General features: G+C 38.2%; 1 protein-coding gene across 1 annotated transcript in view; it reads left to right on the forward strand.

Annotated features, from left to right (window-relative positions):
- The first annotated feature begins 7,939 nt into the window (after window positions 1–7,939).
- Window positions 7,940–17,909, forward strand: part of tnca (tenascin Ca) — a 48,046-nt gene continuing 38,076 nt past the window's right edge. Inside the window, exon 1 of the mRNA XM_051413571.1 lies at window positions 7,940–8,156. The gene's annotated coding sequence lies outside the window, so the exon portion shown is untranslated. The remainder of the gene's footprint in view (window positions 8,157–17,909) is intronic.

Genomic DNA, 17,909 nt, shown 5'->3' on the forward strand with positions numbered 1-17,909 from the left:
AAACCTCAACTGTTGTGCTGTTTGTGTGTGTACGTCTAAAAATCGGCCTTAAAAGAAATTAAATTTATTTATTCATACGAGAATCATGACATCTACTTCAGTGTTTCAATACCATTGTATATATTGTGAATCAATATTCATAAAGAGCTTTACTTAACTACTTACTCTTAACTAGTATATAGAATTTAAATTAGCTTTTTTGTACATTGTGATAATTGATTAAGAACTGTAAAATTAATATCTTTGGGTGTTGGTGTGACAATGTAAAGACGTTACAGTGGACTATGTTGGACATTTTAATAAATCATAAGTTGATAATTTGAGGAAAATAATTGATAATGACATTAATATGTTGTAGCCCTAATAGAAATTAGACTTGTATTGATTGCAGTAACATGTTCAAAGTGTTTTTAAACCTTTGACACACAAATGAAAGCATCAACACACAAACCTTTACATTGTGGTTCTCCTCTGTACTAACTATAAACCTGTAACTCTAAGAAAACCCTAAAATAAGACCCAACAAGGCAATGAAACTTAGTTGTAGTCGCGCTCTTCTGGTCTTGTACGAAGGTAGTTGGTATCAGATCTTAAAGACCGAGACCTCACGCCACCTCTTTGTAAGCTTCCTTTAATCTCAACCCTACCAGACCTGCTGTGCAGCCAGTCTTCCTTACCACCAGCCGCATACGAACACTTCATAAAGCCACTACTATCTATTGCCGTCCTATTTATAGTACTCGAGAGATTTTCACAATCCTGCACATTTCAGGATGCTTACACAAGCTGTGGCACATTAGATCATTTTCATCCTCAGGAATGTTTACACATTTTTTTTCTGATTGCCAGCGTTAAGAGCCACTGCGGGCTATAGTTACTGAATCAAACTTGCTACTGTCCAACCTTTTAGTAGTGGTCTAAATATGGCAGCTCACTCTTGCTTTCCTCCTGCCAGCGTCACCTCTCATTGTAGGAGAACGACTCTGAAGCTGGTACCCAGTCGCTCCTTCGTCTCTTTCTTCAAAGAGAAGATGAGGGTTATTTGAGGAGTGGGCTACTAATGATGCAGAATATCAAGAAGGCTTGACTTTGATCAGCCACTCCTGTCTGAGAAAGGTTTGCAGTATTGTAATGTACTGTTTTGGAGATACCATACACAGCAGTAATGTTCTTGTATGTCCCACACTTGGTTGACTAAATGCTGGTTAGCAGTGAAACTGGGTCGCTCCCCGGGGTCTTGTCAATACATAATTAAAAAGACAGCATACAGGCACACTTCTCTTGCTCTCTCTGCACAGAATGAACCACTGTGGTGTGTCCAGGGGCTGCAGTATAATGTTATTAATTATGTCGAATGTTGAAAACATTACATTTATTTTTGGGAAAGAGATGTAATTATGAAACTTAGTAATGGTTTTTCCATAAAATCCAAGACATTTAGTTAATCGGATACCTATTACTCACATGGGTGCTGACTTTGTCCTTTTTTTTACTGTGATTTACATGTGTACACTTGTATTTATGGCAGAAAAATGGGTTTTGATTTAGCTTCTTATCAGTTTTATCTGCTAAAAAGTGTAAAAATGTTGTTAATAACTATTAAATAAGCTATAAGATATTCTGGCCATTCAAATTTGTGCTTGACTGTTACGCATTTTGTATGACGTCATTATACAGACAGACTTTCTCTCAGCACCCCCAACTCTGACTGACTTTCAGCGTCCCTGATTACTCATCAAATCTTAAGTATTAATTGAATAATGATCTCCTTTTTTGGGTGTGTCACAGACAGTCTGATGTCACTGGCTCCACCGTTGAGTAGCTTTCCCATGACCGGCGGGTAACTCATCAGCAGCTGATTCATCCTCCACCTGGACAGCAGTGAGCTCACTCACCAAATACTCTTTCCTTCTTTGATCTGCCCCCCCCCTCTCTCTCTCACTGTAAAATACATTTTATAAAATGGATTTGCTTGTGAAACCTGACTTTGGATATTTAATACTACATCAGAGGATGAGAGGATACACAAACTGTATCCAGAGCTCAGACGGATTTGAGAGGCATTTTTATAGAGCATTCTTACTTTTTGAGAATTGATATTTCCCCAGAAACCGCATATGGGAGGATTACTTTGGTCTTCAGAAGCTGCAGCCTTTATTCTCTAACAAACTGTAACTTATACTGTACATTTACTGCTCAACTGGCAACTCGACTGCTCACCTTTTCCTCTGTTATGTTTGCATCTACGCAGTTGTCACTCTCTCTAGATCAGCTGCACGCCTGCGACTGCCCACGGAGACCCAGCTCTTTAGAATAAGTGTAAGGAAGGTTGTTGTGCATACAGTTTGCAGAAGCTATGTGGCTCCAGAGTACACACTGTTCCTGATTATCTTTACATATCCATGGTAAGGAGCTTAGGTCCATGTTAGCAGTTCTTCTTGTTGGAGAAGTGGGGTTTTATTTTGTCCGTAGTGAGTTGGAGTTGCGTATATGTGTCGTCGTTGTCAGTTATCTAATCATTTCTGGGAGCCGTTAACGTAACTTAACTGTGATGTGACAACTTGTACCTGTTCTCGCTACTCTTCCTGGATGTAGCTACGTAGTTAAAAAGCTAAGTAGAAAGATGACGTCCCCATTTTTAATTCTGTCTGCAAAGTTGTGATTGGTCGACTGTGTCTCCAACCAGTGGAAACAGCCGTCCGTGGCTCTAACACCAGATCCATTTGGATTGCTGTACTAACTGGAAATATTAGGCAGAGATGTGTCACTGACCGGGAACAGATCAACAGTTCCACATTACAGGTTGAGTTTTTTTTTAAGCGTGCCAGTGTAATTTTATCCAGTCCAATGGGGCATGCCTCTGGACTGGAGTGAACCTATTTACACTATGTGTGCTTGTTCTATATTTCCACTCTGTTAGCAGTCATCTGCAATTAATGTGGTAACTGCCATGCTGAATCATTGAGCCCCTGATCAATACTGTTAGAACTAAGCTGGAATCAAATTTTAAATATCATTTGTTTTAAAAGAATTTACCTTTTTTCTTTTTTTATCTTTGTGTCATCACCGATTTGATGTGGTGGAATTCACATATTTGTTTATCAGCTGTGTTTGGTATCTCCAAAACAGTGGTCTTCCACCAGAAATATATGAGCCTCTGGGGCAGGAGTGTGTTTTATTGGTGTTCTTGGATCAAGTAGCCCTTGTTCAACAACTTCCTGACAGAATCTGAGATCTTCCAGGGCCTCCTGGGGCCTTGTTCTTTTTGGAAAGACTCCTGGAGAAAAGAGGAGAATGTTTATAGTTTGAGCTTTTATATCCATTACGGAATTAATGAGGTTGCCACAGGACATCCAGACAGAGAAAGAGATATTGGTAGCCTGATGAATGTCTTGTGTCCAGGTCTTGCAGTAGACAAACGGTACAAATTAGCACATGTATACAATTTTAATTTCTTGTGTAAAAGAGTCTGTTCTAACCTCTGGTGGTGTTTTTTTTAAGATTCCAGACAGTGGAGCTCATAATCTTGTACAAACAACCGGAAAACATTAGTTACAAGCAACCACTGGAACACATCCACTAACTCGCGCACTGTTTTGACTGTAGTTTATTTCTAAAGAGGCTAGTAAAATGTCACTAAATTAAGTAGTAATTATAGCTACATTTCAAATAAGGCACCTTTTTTATAAGGGATTCTAGGTTGTAACCAACTGCCTTATTATAATTTACTAATGCTTTATTGATCAGTTGTTCACCATTAATGAGAAGTTTTGGGTTGCCAGGTTGTGGAAAAATCCCTTTGGCTGGTGTTTTTATCTTTTATAGCTCTTTAATTCATCAGAAAGATTACTACAATGGACTATTTGACTACATAGTCTATATAAAGTGTATATAAAGTGTATATAAAATGTGCATAATCGGCACCAAAATCCTCTTTATTGACAACATTTTAACATTTATAACTGCAGACTTTATGGCTTTATTAGAAAGTGGGAAATACAATATTTAAAACATTATTAAACCAGTCAAAGGGAATTTTTATAACCTGGCAACCCCAAATTATTTTAATGGCTTATAACTTATCTATAAAGCATTAATAGCAACATTAATATTAGAAAATGGTACCATCTTTTTTTTTGTAAAGAGAAACTATTCAGCTGTCAGCTCAGCTATCGAAGTTGTCTCAGGCTGGATCTAAACTGTTGTGTCTCAGCTTCCTGTTGTGGTGGTGATCTAATCTCACAATGACCTGATTCTTCAGATTTTTATCATGAAGTTCATTTTGGCCTCGGTTTCCTTTTTAAAAACGTGCTTACACTTTGCTGTTTTCTGCCCTAGTTTATTGCCTCTAACGCACGAGTCTGGTGTCGCATCTTAAGTTATGAATTACACTTCTTGATTTTCAGTGCCCAAATAAACACATGCAATACAATACCAGTGTATCCTGCATGTGGGATGTCTTTGAGGACAAACTCTGCTACTGATGGCCTCCAGCCACGGATGACTTATTCAAACAGGACAGAGAGCTCCGCATCATCTGGTACGATATTGTTAGTCTCATCCAAACACATGCAGCACTTTTATTGTTATAATAAAAGTTTATTGATGCGCCAAAAATGCAGAGCAGGAGGACTCTTGTCAACCAGGTTTAAACACATCCTTATTAATGCTCAATCAGTTTCCCTGGAAACTAAATATTAAGAAACGGAAAAGCCTGATTTTTGATTAAGTCCACAAAGGGGCATTGTCATTTGATTACTGTCTGGAATACGTCAACAAGTGAAGAGCATCTTGCCAGCTGTAAAGACAGAACGTAACAGTGTAAATTAGAAAATCTTAGCGTAAATTGTGCGTTCAGTCTCCAGTTGTTGTTCGGATCTAGGCTGATGACAACATTACTCAAGTAACAGGACTAATACAACCTTTAGGCTTTTCCATGATTTTGCTCTCAGAGGGGAGACTCTTGGCAGCAGCATTATATGCGGGCCTGTTTTCAAGTTGGACTTGTACTGATGTAGTTACACAATACCAGTGGATCAACATGCATGCTGCCTTTCCAATGATGAAAAACAAAATATATAAATGCATAATAGAGCTTACTGTAGGTTTTTCAGCGTGAAATTGAAACAACATGAAACGGACTTTGCTAAATATTTCCATTGTTGCCGTAATTAGATTCTGTCAGCAGTTATTTGTGTTTGCTTGTAAGGGTCCATCTTGACTGATTAAGGCCCAGAGTATATCTGCTGATACTGAATACATATGATCTCTTTTTTGCAAATAAATTAACTACCTTATTGCATGTAACTCATTGAGATAATAAGACGATCTTCTGCACTTGTGGGCCAAAAATTTTAGTCTTATCACACTGTGACTGAATGAATAGAACTCAAAGCGTACCAGATGACATGAAAAATGCCCTTTTTAACCCTTTTTCAGATATCCCTAGTCATCTGTTCCCCTATTTAAAGGACCAGTGTGGAGAATTTAGTGGCATCTAGTGGTGATGTTGCAGATTGCAACTAATTGAACACCACTGGCGTGTGTACTGGGAATGAGAATGGGCTGGGAAGTGTGTAGGAGGAACTAGAAAAAAATTGCAATATTTAGTTTTGTGATATTATATTGATTCTCAAAAGTTAGTTTCAACTCTCAACCACTAGTTATCAGTCTTATAAACCTAAACTGAGGGCTATGATGTTGGACGTTACAAGGGCAGTGATAAATACAAATGCAGATCTTTTTGCATAAAAAAGTATCACAATATATTGAATCGTAACTCCTGTATTGGAATATGCATCGTATTGCCAAATGTTTGCCAATACGCATCCCTAATGAATAGTATATTCTATTTCTGCCAATAGAGCTTCCTAAAAGTTACACACTGGAACTTTAACTCTGATAGCTGACGGTGCTCTTGGGCTGTTCTAGGCCTCTCCAGTATTCGCTGCAGTGGTCAAGAAATCACTGGGAAGTATGGTGGGCGTTATACTGTTGACACACCAGTCTCATGACTAATGCATGGAAATAAGATTGAAAACCGGCCAGGTGTTCATTTCAGGGACATGAAGTCAACTGATGGTACTCAGAGGTAACATTTAACAACCTCAGATTCCAACACAGAGAGGAAAACGGATGAAAAAGCCCTGATTTACTCATCATCTCCCTGTCTCCAGATAACCCCCCGAGGTGGAATAACATCCAACATTTACAGTGAAAGAAGGAAATTCTTATTTTGGTCCTGGAAATTACATAAGTGCTAGCGCTGGCAAACAAGCATGGAGGATTTCCCTAAGCCTTTTTGTTTGTAAGGAACAACATAAATCAGCGGGCCAACCATTCGTTTTGTAAGAATTCCTTCAGGAACGGCCTCCTTGAGAAACAGATCAAAGGCACAGAGGGAGTATCTGTGTCAGCTTTACCTCTGACCCTGCTAACAATTTGAACACAGGATATTTACGACCGATTTAACACAGGACCTCATACGCATATATTTTACTGCTGTCTCTTCAGAAACATGAGAGTTATGTGTTTTAATATAATGCAGGTTGAAAGTTAACCTGAAGGTCAGCTGGTGTTTAAAAACATTTTTTCTTAGGGCACCATTTTCCACTAAAAACTTGCTTATTGACTGACCTTTAACTCGTCTTCATTTAGTCTCTTTAGCCTGCAGTGTTTTATTAATTAAATCTGCATTAATGGCTTAAATCAGTTTATACACAGTTTCATTGAGAATATATCTATATATATGGATTGGTGGATGATGTTTGATAAAAACAAAGTAGAAGACACGTTTCATCAAATTTATGGCGTAGATTATTCCCAGATGATACAATAACCTTTGAAAAATGTTCTTTTTACCATATTATTCATGTCACATACACACTTGTCTCTGGGCGGCAAGAAAAGCTGCTCAGTTCCTTGTTATAATATATTTTATTTGACCACTTTATCACTTCATTGTTATATCATGAAACTTGTTAGCTCACAAAATCAGTGTATCTCATTGAAACAAGACTCTTAACTCGGTATAACCTGATAAGTTAGCATGTTGTTTAAAAAAATAAATAAATCCAGTCGGTGCTTAAGAGACACTGTAGCCTTCAGCAGTCATTAAAAGTTATTGATCTAGACACGTATGTTTTATGTGTTATAGCTTTGAGCTGTTTTCATATCGTTTGGTGTCAGATTAGATCGTAAACAAACAACAAGGATAAGCAGATATGTTGATTCGGTCTAATAATGAGAAAGTTTAACTAGACACGTTTCTTTTTAAAATAAATACAGTGGTGTGCAGTCATGAGAACAACAATTTAATTAAAGATTTTTGGCTGGTTTTGTTAAAATATGAAAAGAAAATGTTCTGTCAATGAGAAACAGAGTAAATGCTTGTGGCAGCTTTTGTAATTAAAGCCAAAATGTGATTACATGCCTATGAGTAGCTACATTGATTTTTGTAAATGCCATTTAAAAAAAGAAGCATCTTTGCTTTTTTTTTATGTGAACTGTGAAGCATTTAAGATTTAATGAAAGATTTGATGAAAATCTATTTTAAATGCTGCTGTGAAGCTAATCTATAAAAAAGAAAACAAAGAAAATGAATGATCTCATCTCATAAAACTCATGGAGATAATACTTTACACAGTATATCCAATAAAAGACATTTGATAGTAAAACTTCCATCCGACAGTCGGACAGCAGTGTTCAGACTCTTTGTACCCAGACATGCCAGCTCTAATCCTGCTCTGTCTGGAAGCACTGACCTCTTTTGTTCAGTTGATGGCTTATTACCGGTATTGATTTTCCTCCTTTATTTTACAGACTTCCTGCAGGGAGGCAGATGACCCATGCACATATCAGCTACTGTTGGCCACTGATAACACCAACAGCCATTACTAATTTATTCTGCTCAAGATAAATTAATTGTCTATTTTTTTCTTCTTTTTTTTTTAAAAACCTCAGACAACAGACTGCATTGATGGATAAAATGTCCCCTGTTGTGATTCTGGATCATGTGTGATGCTCTTGGATTTAACTGCGTATGTTTTTTTTTGGGCTCCGTGTGGTCAGTTTCTTGATGGAAGATTCTTCTAGAGAACTTTAATTTCAGCTGCTGCAGTTGAATTTGAGCTAAAGTGGACAGAACATCTTGTACTGTAAGTCCTAATAATGACTGGCTGACTTGTTTTGTTTCAGTTAAATTGACTAAATTAAATCTTATTATTTACCATTAGTCGTAAGCTGCAGACATATTTTTGTACAAAGGATATTTACAAATTGGTTCATGCAGAGATATTCCTGCTTTTTAAACCTGTCTAGTGTTTATTTTTCTGGGTATTTCAGTGAAGTATTAATTGCAGACTACAGTTTCCCTCAGGGGTGGTTGGACTTTCCAGTCTATACTGTAATATTGATTCAGAGGACAACTGATATCCAGTTTTGCTGAAGATACACATCAGAGTATTTGAGTGCTTCCCTGAAAGTGGATTTTAAATATCTTAAGCTTGTTATTTTATATACAGTAAACACTTAGTTACCATGTTATGAACAGAAACCAAGATTGGAAAGAAAACGTCAGGATGATTATAATGATTTAAAATATCCTTCACTTTTAGGGGGGAATGGAAAAGAAAGGGAATATTTTACAACACTTGATGTTTTTATAGTTTATCAGCATTGTAAGACAACATGGGGAAGCAGCCCACAGCTGTAATGTAATGTTGTCTGTTGTTTAGGAATTGTTGAAAGCAGCAGCTGGCTGATTTGTCAGCACATCTGTTTTAGAGCGACGACATCCAGCGAGGCTGCTCCTCTGTGCTCCCCCCCCCCAGTCACCCTTACTGTTTGAGATGTTTGTGTTTTCCTCACCATGGTTTTAGAGACAGGAGTCACGTTCTCCTGGAGATGGATGGCAGTTTCAGACAAACAGAAATGGATGCTACATACAACCCAGAAAAGTATGTCAGGGTGCAAAGTGTAGGGGTCAAATCTCAAGTATCCTCAGGGGACCAACATCAGAAATATTTTGAAAGCAGATGGCAGTTTGTCATGGTTACACTTACACAGAATGACAGCTTGTAGATAACTTGTAGACTTTTTTAAGTGTAGTGGTAATAGATATTGTAACAGTGTACCTTTCTCTCTCGCATGAGACAGCTTGTGGTTTCGTCTATAGTGCGTGTGTGTCCTGGATAGTGTGTGTCACGATACCAGTAGTCATCGGACAATAAATCCATGTACTTCAACTTACACTCTTGTTTTCTAATTTATAAACTACTTTAAACTGCTCACCTTGCTCGCATTTAAGATTTTTTTTCACCTGTGATTGTATGTTAACAACAGGGTGAGCCTCGTTTTGACAAGGCTCGTTGTCAATGACGTAGCCTATCAAAACTAATGCGGTACCGAATGACTGTATATATGTGCTGTAGAGTGTCTGTCTCGAGTACTGTCCTACTTTGGCATCGACTTAGTACCGAAGTATCTGTTCTCGTGACATCCCTAGTTAGGACAGAATCCATACACTTATTAACATTTGTATTTATTGTATTTATTGTATTCATCAGATTGCTCATGTGGTCTAAAACACTTAAAATAATCAAATTCCTGTGATGTAAAATGGTGAAAAGGAGTAAGTCCTCACTTTGAGATGCTGAATTAGGTCTTTTTGCTTGTTAATGAATCCATTAATGTTACGTGCTTAAATAGTCACTACTCGTAATCAGCTAAATATTATGCAATATTGCCAATAAAGCCACAATCACCTCTTTAATCAGCTAACTTCTGCCGATTGTTTATGCAGACGTTTATGCAGAGTCTTGGTCCATAGAGTGTGTGCCATGTGAAAATGAGTAACATAAGGAAATGTTCCACCTCCCACATCAAAAACACAGCAGTGCGGTTGTCATGGTAACGGCAGATTGTTTTGCTTGGTTTGGGGCGAGTGAGGCAAGTGAGGCTAGGGCTTTTGGTGGGGGGTTGTTGGGGGACATTTTTATGAGTGGCTCTTCTCCACTTTGTCATCAGAAAGGTTTCTTCTAGAGGAAATAAGAGTCGCTCACTGACCCTGATGGACATGGAAACTATAATCTTATTGAACAGCTGTTACACCATTTGGATCTGTTCTGTTGAAAATGTAATGATATTGGGCAGAATCTTACCTTGATTCAGTTATTAGTGAGTACTGTGTCTTACACTAAGGAACCTTGTGTTCAAATAGTGTCATAAAATACTTAAAATATGAATGAAACAGCAATTATTCATGCTTTTATTTGTTTAATTGTTCATATTTCCCTTTTTCTATAGTGAACTGGATGAATATCATGAACATTTTTATGGTTAATACATTTTTTGTTCAATGAATTGTAAAAAAAAAAATTTGAAAAGCCACTCCATGAGAATGTGTAGTGTTTTTTTCCAACCAATTGTGCTTTAAATAATACATAAAAGATGAATAGATATAGAAAATAGTTGCTGTTGATCAGTGACTCGATTAATAGACTAATCGTTTAATCTCTTGTTCCATTTAACCATAAATTTATGGTTAAATGGATGCCAGAGCCCCTGTGATTGATCTGCTCGGTTTGCGTCAGTTCCCCCATAACAGAAAGCACATTTTATCACTTAATTACAGACTATTTCTTCATTAGAAAGTAGCTCCTCTGAACACTGGATAATCCACAGACCTCACTGTGAACAGAGTATGAAGGATATTGTTTCTGTAAAAGACTACTTGCTGTTTTTCTAATTTATTTTCAATACATCAAGCGCCACAAAAGAAATTCCTTTTCGCCTCCATAACTTTGGGTTGGAGGCAGAAATCTGAGACGAGCAGTGTGACAATGAAAGCAAACGAGTTTAAAAGTGTACGCTGCTGAAAAAGGAGCTCCTTTTAGTTTGTTAAATAGATCAAAAATGTTTCAGTTTGTTTTGGGTTGATTAGATTAAGTAGACCTGAGCGCAGTGTGATGAGAGGGTTTTATCAACTGGAAATTAACATCTCCACACACGGACAGTTTTTGAAGATGATTTTAGATTTGTTACATTTCCTCCTGAATGTTAGGTTTCGGTGCAGTTCATCAGAAGGTGGCTTCTAGCAGCCTTTTTTTTTTTTCCTCTAAAGTACAGATCTCCAACTTCAAACCACTAAACATCTGACTTCATGTTTGGAAGAGCTTCACTCGTGCAGCAGGAAGACTGGGTGGTTTGGTGCTTCCCACAGTCTATGGCATGTTCACTGTGTGTGGTTGACTGCAGTGCCCTCCTTTCAAACCGTTCAGTTTCGCCATGAAAAATATAAGAATTGGAAAGTCATAATCATCGGTTATTGTGCATTTTATTATGAGCCTGTGAATGTGAACCTCAGTACACCTACGGCCTGAATAACACTGAAGACTGACAACTTAACAATGATGCCTTTTTTTCTATGATACATTTGTCTATGAGAAACTTGCTGCCCACAAAAGATTAGATTACATTCAGCTGTGCTACTCCTCTTTCTCCCTTCCTGAGCTCAAGGCTGAGATGATCGTTAACATGTATTCCCAAGACTACAGAAAGGGACAGTTTGTGACACTCCGGTGTATCGGCTCTATCTTCAGCTGAAACAGATCGACTCTGTTACTCTTTTATAATCCTACTTTATTAAAAAGACAACTAACCCTAACCCTGTGAAGAGCTGCCTTTTGTAACGTGATCCCAACATTCAGCTGTAGCTGATATGAGGCCGTAGCGATCTCAGATTCTTCCAAAGTTACCATCATTGCATCAGTGCAAAATTCCTTCCTGCATTGCCAGACAGTGTTTCCAATTCCAGTGAATCTTGTACTAACAAGACTAAGGGTCTATAGCCATCCTAGCAGCACAATGGCACTGCTAACATGCTGGCTTTCAGCAGGTATAATACTAATCATATTTACGATCTTATTCTTAGTAAACAGGAATAGTTTTGCCAGTAAGAAAAGTCAGAGAATTATTAGAATTTAACCTCCTGAGGGGGACATGAACGTCTGTACCAAATATTATGTTTATCCATCCAGTAATGGTTGAGACATTTCACTACAAATCAGATTTATCAACCTCATGTGGGCACTTAAGGAGGATCACCAAAGATTTCATCCTCTGGGCACCATGAATGTCTTTATAAAATATCATGGCAGTCCATCCAAAAGTTTAGTCTGAACCAACCCACATTGCCATTAATATTTCCAGCCTGTTCAAGTACCTAAACCCCATCTCTTACTCTAAAATATGTAGCATTAAGAAAGGATCTCTACACTGCCAGTACAGACAGGAGTAATGTGAACATCCACCAATAACTCTCTTAATGTACATATTCCCGTGTGTTGTTTTAAGATAGACAAAGACTGCAGCCGTATTAACTGTTTTTATTATTTTTTTTAAAGTTTTGATTACATTCCAGTTCCTTTCCAGTAATTAATCCGATTAATGGACACCCAGCATTGTGATGTTTAACTTAACATAGACATGTTTATCCAGTAGTTTTCAGCTGAACTAACTTTTCCAGTAGCCTGATAAGCATGACATCACCTCTCCTCTTCCAACAGCTGCTTCTTGATAAACTTCTCTGTTTGAGCTGACCTGTCATTATTCCACTGAAACCGAAGCCATCTCCATCTTCACTTCATATTTCCCACTAATGGTTGATGACAATCAGCTGGGGAATTATTAGAGGTGTCTCAGTTGGTATTTGGGTTTTACATACATGAAACAGCTCGAGAGAAAGATCTCCCCTGACAACAGAACGATATCAACACACCGACATCTTCAAGCTGTTTGAAACAATAACACAGAAATTTTGTCGTTTGTCAAGTTTCCCAATTTAAAATTTCTTCGACGGGTAAAAATGTTGTTTATGAATTCCAAACCGACTGTTTTATTGCTCATTTCTGTCGACCTCACCACTTTTTCATCCGAATGGCGGTGACTGAGCAGTATTGCTGTGGTGAACCTTTTGTGAAAACATGAAGTGGAATTGTTTTCTGGACAATAGCATGGGTTTGTCAGGGAAATACCCTCTGCTCATTGGCACCTAGTTTTCTCCCGTTTTCTAAATTTGTCTGCAACAGTCTGGTGAATTACATGACCTCCTGGGGTAAATATTTGGTTGTACCTCATGTGCATTTGTCAATGTTTAATACCACTTTTTATACAAATAGAATCATGAGCAAAAAATGTTCGTGGCTTTTCACGCATCTACCATACTGAAGTTTCCTCTTGTAGTGGCTTTGACTCATTCAGACTGCTGCCTCCTCTGTGATACCTTTTTTTTGTCTACTAAGATCTTGTAAGAAGCTAATAGATTGCAGTAGCAACGCCTGGATGCTCTGTTTCACCAATGTTTTCGGAATAGATAAGGCTGAATGATAAAATGTGCTCTTCCTCTTTTGGATATTAGGGCTGGGAGGGAAATCTGTTCGCATAAGAATCGAAATTCTGTAATACAGTGCTGCAGTAATGAATCCTGAAACCTGGAAGTGAATTAGAATTTTTGCACTTCCGGTTCCCTCGTCTCAAAGTCAGTAGGGTTTTAAATGGGTCAGTAAACACCCCACTTAAAGCTAGCTAAATGAGATTAAAGAGGTCGTCGGGGAGATTAAATGCCATAACGGCAAAAGGAGTTTAATGGTGCTGTATTTTGTTAATAGCCTAACATTACCTTTGTACTTATGGCAATTGCATGTATGCTTCATAAATCAGAATTTGTCAAGGTTATCTGAACAATACATGTTGGTGTCATAACCATTTGTTTGCCACTGAGTTTATTTTCTGCAACAATCCAGAATCCAATGTAAAAATCCCATTGGCTTTTTGTCAAAGGAACCAGGGCGATGCTAACTTTCTGGGTTTGTCTACAAAAATACGTCATCTGTTCAGCACTCTATAGTGTAGTGGCACACCTTAACACACCTTTAAAAAAAAAAAAAAAAACATTTGGGTACATTTTGGAATTAAAAAAAAATTATTAATATTTTTTATAATAGTGTAATGTTGTAGATACTTTGTACTCCATCACCCAAACCAAACGAAGACCAGCAGACCAACTCACACTGCAACAATTTTACAAAACTCCAAGCCAGCGCTGGTTCAGTGAAATACCTCAATCCACAGTGTCTGTACAGTGTTTTGAATAACATCATGCTTTAGTGTAGTTTTAGATATACTGTGTTGCCAAGTTGGCATTGATAAGTGGCCAAGTTTGGGTTCCTGTGACGTACTGTAGTAACTGTATTGTATGTATCTGTACAGTACATTAGTAACTGCCAGTGTTTGTGTATGAGTGAGGGATGTTGTGATGGTGGTGCAGATGATCCGTTAAGTTTATGGCTTTTCTGCAGATGTACGGGTGACTGCAAAATATCATCTCCCTGTAATGTTTGCCACATTGTACACAGGGTTGGTTTCCATTGTTAATCACACGGATGAGACAAATTTCATTTTTCTCAACTGACAGAACTTCTCATTTATATATCCCCAACCTTCTTTTTATCCAACATAAAAGGATCCTGAAAAGATAATGATCAGTTGCAGACACCTCTGTCCTTCATGTTGTCTGCAGAGAAAAATGGTGTGCTGTGCTGCCTCAGTGTGACCTGACAGCTGGTTTGAAATATACTGTATCTACATGATGTATTTATTTTAGTCAGGGTGTACACTTTATGTCCTCTATGCTGCAGAGCCGGTGTTGATAGTTATTGATGGCCAGCCGGCTCATCTGCACATCAGTCAGCAACGGACTGCTTTCGAGGTAATAATTTACCTCTGTCTCTGCCCAGTTGTTGCATGTTAGTGCTGCCATATTTTACTCCAGAAAGCCATATTTAGTGTTGCATCAAAGTATTTTAATAAGAAATACAGCTTGTTTGTGCTAATACATACGCACTAAAACAAGTATAGGTGGCACATTCATCTTTAGTTCTTCACTGGTCTTATTTAGATCTTTAGAAATTAGCTTTAGATAAGGAAAAGGTTTCTCTTCTACTTTAAAGCTTTATCATTTAACATTTCTTTATAGGCTCACCACAGACATTTTATTAGACTGTTTCTCATATGCATGAAAAACTACGAACCTCACAGTGAAAGACGTCACAGGAGTGAGAACGATCACTTCATGCTCCCACACAGTTTCCACATGTCTTTGTCCAAGTCGAGGCCGCAGAGTTCCTGCAGCTGTGAGCATAAAAGCGCTGAGTAGCTGCTAACTAAGGCCAGACTGAGTAGCCTCTGTGAAGACCAGCCATCTCCCACAGTGGGGAAATGTCAGCTGGATGGAATGAGGCAGGCCTGGAAAACGGGGGAGGCCCTGCAGCTCAGCAGAGAGTACCAGTGTTATAACTTATCCAGGAGGGTTTTCAGCTCCACGCCATAACTTTTGAAGGGCAACTTGTGCACCAAATGACTCGTTTTGGAGCCACAATATTAAGCTGCCAACCCAGTAGAATCAGCAGTGCATGAATAAAGTGAAGCATTTGGCAAAGGATTTCTATAGACCAGCTTCAGTTCACAGACCTGGAAGCTCTGTCAATTATGTATACTGTCAATGATTTCATCCAATGCCTTTCTTCTCTTTTGGGCTCCACACCAGCTGTTTACCTACATGCAATCAAAGCCCACTCAAACTGCTTGGTCCATACTACTTGGAATACAAATGGAGACCACAATGCTTCTGATGCCAAAGTCTTGGTCCCTTGCCTATAGATTCTGCATTCATCTCTTTATAGAGATTATGAAATACCAGATTTAGTCCTAGTTGTCTCTTCGGGACTCTACAAACTAGTGAAATTAAACTGCTCACAACTCAGACGTATGGAGCCTTTAAGAAGGATAGACATTGCCTTGCATTAAAGGTTCACAAACCAAATGGGTAATGCGCTCAAATACATTTAAATATTGCTCAGACAGACTGTTATTTAAAAGTTAGAAGCTGAATTGTGCCATAGAAATATTCCAAACAGAACACAGAGACCTAGCAGCAGGATTGCAGTTGGCATGAATGTCATCAACACCCGAGAGAGGATTACAATCTAATGCTGTGATGTAAACACCAATAGAGACCTTGGCACAAGTGTTCAACATGATATCTGAGTTGACAGCTTCATTCTGGTGGATTTCCTGTCTTCTGGGACTCTGCTGATGTATTTTGGGACGTGTATATTGTTTGCTCTGAAAGCCAAAGAAGATTTGTTGAGGGGAAAAATGCACTTTTCCACCGTCCTCATGAGTTGGCAGGCGTCCGTGATATTGTGACAGTAGTATTGTGCATTTGGAATAATCTAGAATTGTGATTGTCAGGAAACATACATCAAAGGAGCTTTGAAATTCTGTACTTTGTCGTTGTTTGTAGTGAGAAAATATAAAGCTATTTATTCTAGTGTAATCATAGCAAATGCTGTCAAAGGTAATGGCTTTATTTCTAAAGTTCTGACTGAGGCAAATTATATCTACTTTTGAGTTTTCTCTCTGGATTTCAGGAAACTCGTGTGGTTAATAACTCCTGAACATCTTCACTTTACAAGACCGAGTTCGCTGAGGCATGCAGCACTGACAAAAGACTCTCCTAATGCAGTCAATGCGTGTCTTATATTTCTTTGTCTGTTTTAATTGACAATGATAATTTCTTTCCCACCTCAATAAGACCATTAACTCAGCAAATTAACCCATCAAAAGGAGACAATCAAGCACTAAGATTATTTTGGAAAACTGTAGGCTAAGTTGGAATTGTGTCGACTCCTATTGCCTTTTGTAGTTTCAGTGTTTGGGCAGTGTTTTTTTTTAATTGTTCAAATAATGAGTAGTGGGTTATCTGAACAATTGTGCATGTTTTATGGAATTCCTTATCTAATATAAAACATGTTTTAGCCACACTACATGGTTCTCAGTACGGTAATGCCGTTCAGTTTGATGTTTAGGCCACAACTTTGGTCCAGACTGAAATATGAGCATTGGATGGATTTGGTAGACAAAAACAAACTATAGACATTTATGTTCCCCAGAGGATGAATCCTACTGACATCGGTGGTCCACTGACTTTCCCTTTAGGTTTCCTAATTAGTTGACATGTTGGATTTTTTGTAAAATATCAGCAGCTTTTGAATGTATGGCCGGGAAACTTGGTTAAGGTATTCGTGTTCCTCGGAGGATGAATCTGACTTTAGTGACCCTTGACTTTTCCTTTTGCACCACCATGAGGTTGACATTGGGTTTGAATGAAATGTCTGGACAACTATTGGAGGGCTCATCCATGAAATGTACATCTAGCACCATCATCAGGTCAATTTTCACTTTGTCCGATAGTTTGGTGATCAAATAGTAACTAATGAAACTAATGGCATTCTCATCTCAACATTAGAATGCTAAAACGCTAAACATGGTAGCATCTTTAGCAGGCATAAACCTATTATCCCAAAAGGACAGTAGCGTAGCATTGTGATTGTGAGCATATTAGCATGCTGATATTAGCATTTTAGCAAATGCAGCCTCACAGAGCTTATTTCTACTTTAATTTGTGGCAGCCTAAATATATATTAAGAGCCTGCTTTATGAAAGATGAAAGCAGCCCTGTAAGTCTTCTCATCACTCCAACATTAACTGCAGCGATGAATGACTGATCGCTGATCATATTAAGGATATCAGGCCCTGTTGTTGATGAAGCTCTAACTCAACCCAGCCAAACACAGCTGTTAACAACAAAGGGTCACATTCAGTACAGATCATTCACCAGTGTCTCTAATCCGTAAACTAATGCCTACAAGTGCAGATCCTCTAATCTGTAAAGAGCACAAGCTCATTAGAGCTACCACACTGAGACAAGAGACAACAGTTTGCCGTCTGTGGTTTTGGTTGAAGCCACTCTTAGTAGTAACCGCAATCAGAAGCTCTCAGCAGATGTG

This window comes from Dicentrarchus labrax, unplaced genomic scaffold (genome assembly GCF_905237075.1).
Source record: "Dicentrarchus labrax unplaced genomic scaffold, dlabrax2021, whole genome shotgun sequence".
Classification (NCBI taxonomy): domain Eukaryota; kingdom Metazoa; phylum Chordata; class Actinopteri; family Moronidae; genus Dicentrarchus; species Dicentrarchus labrax.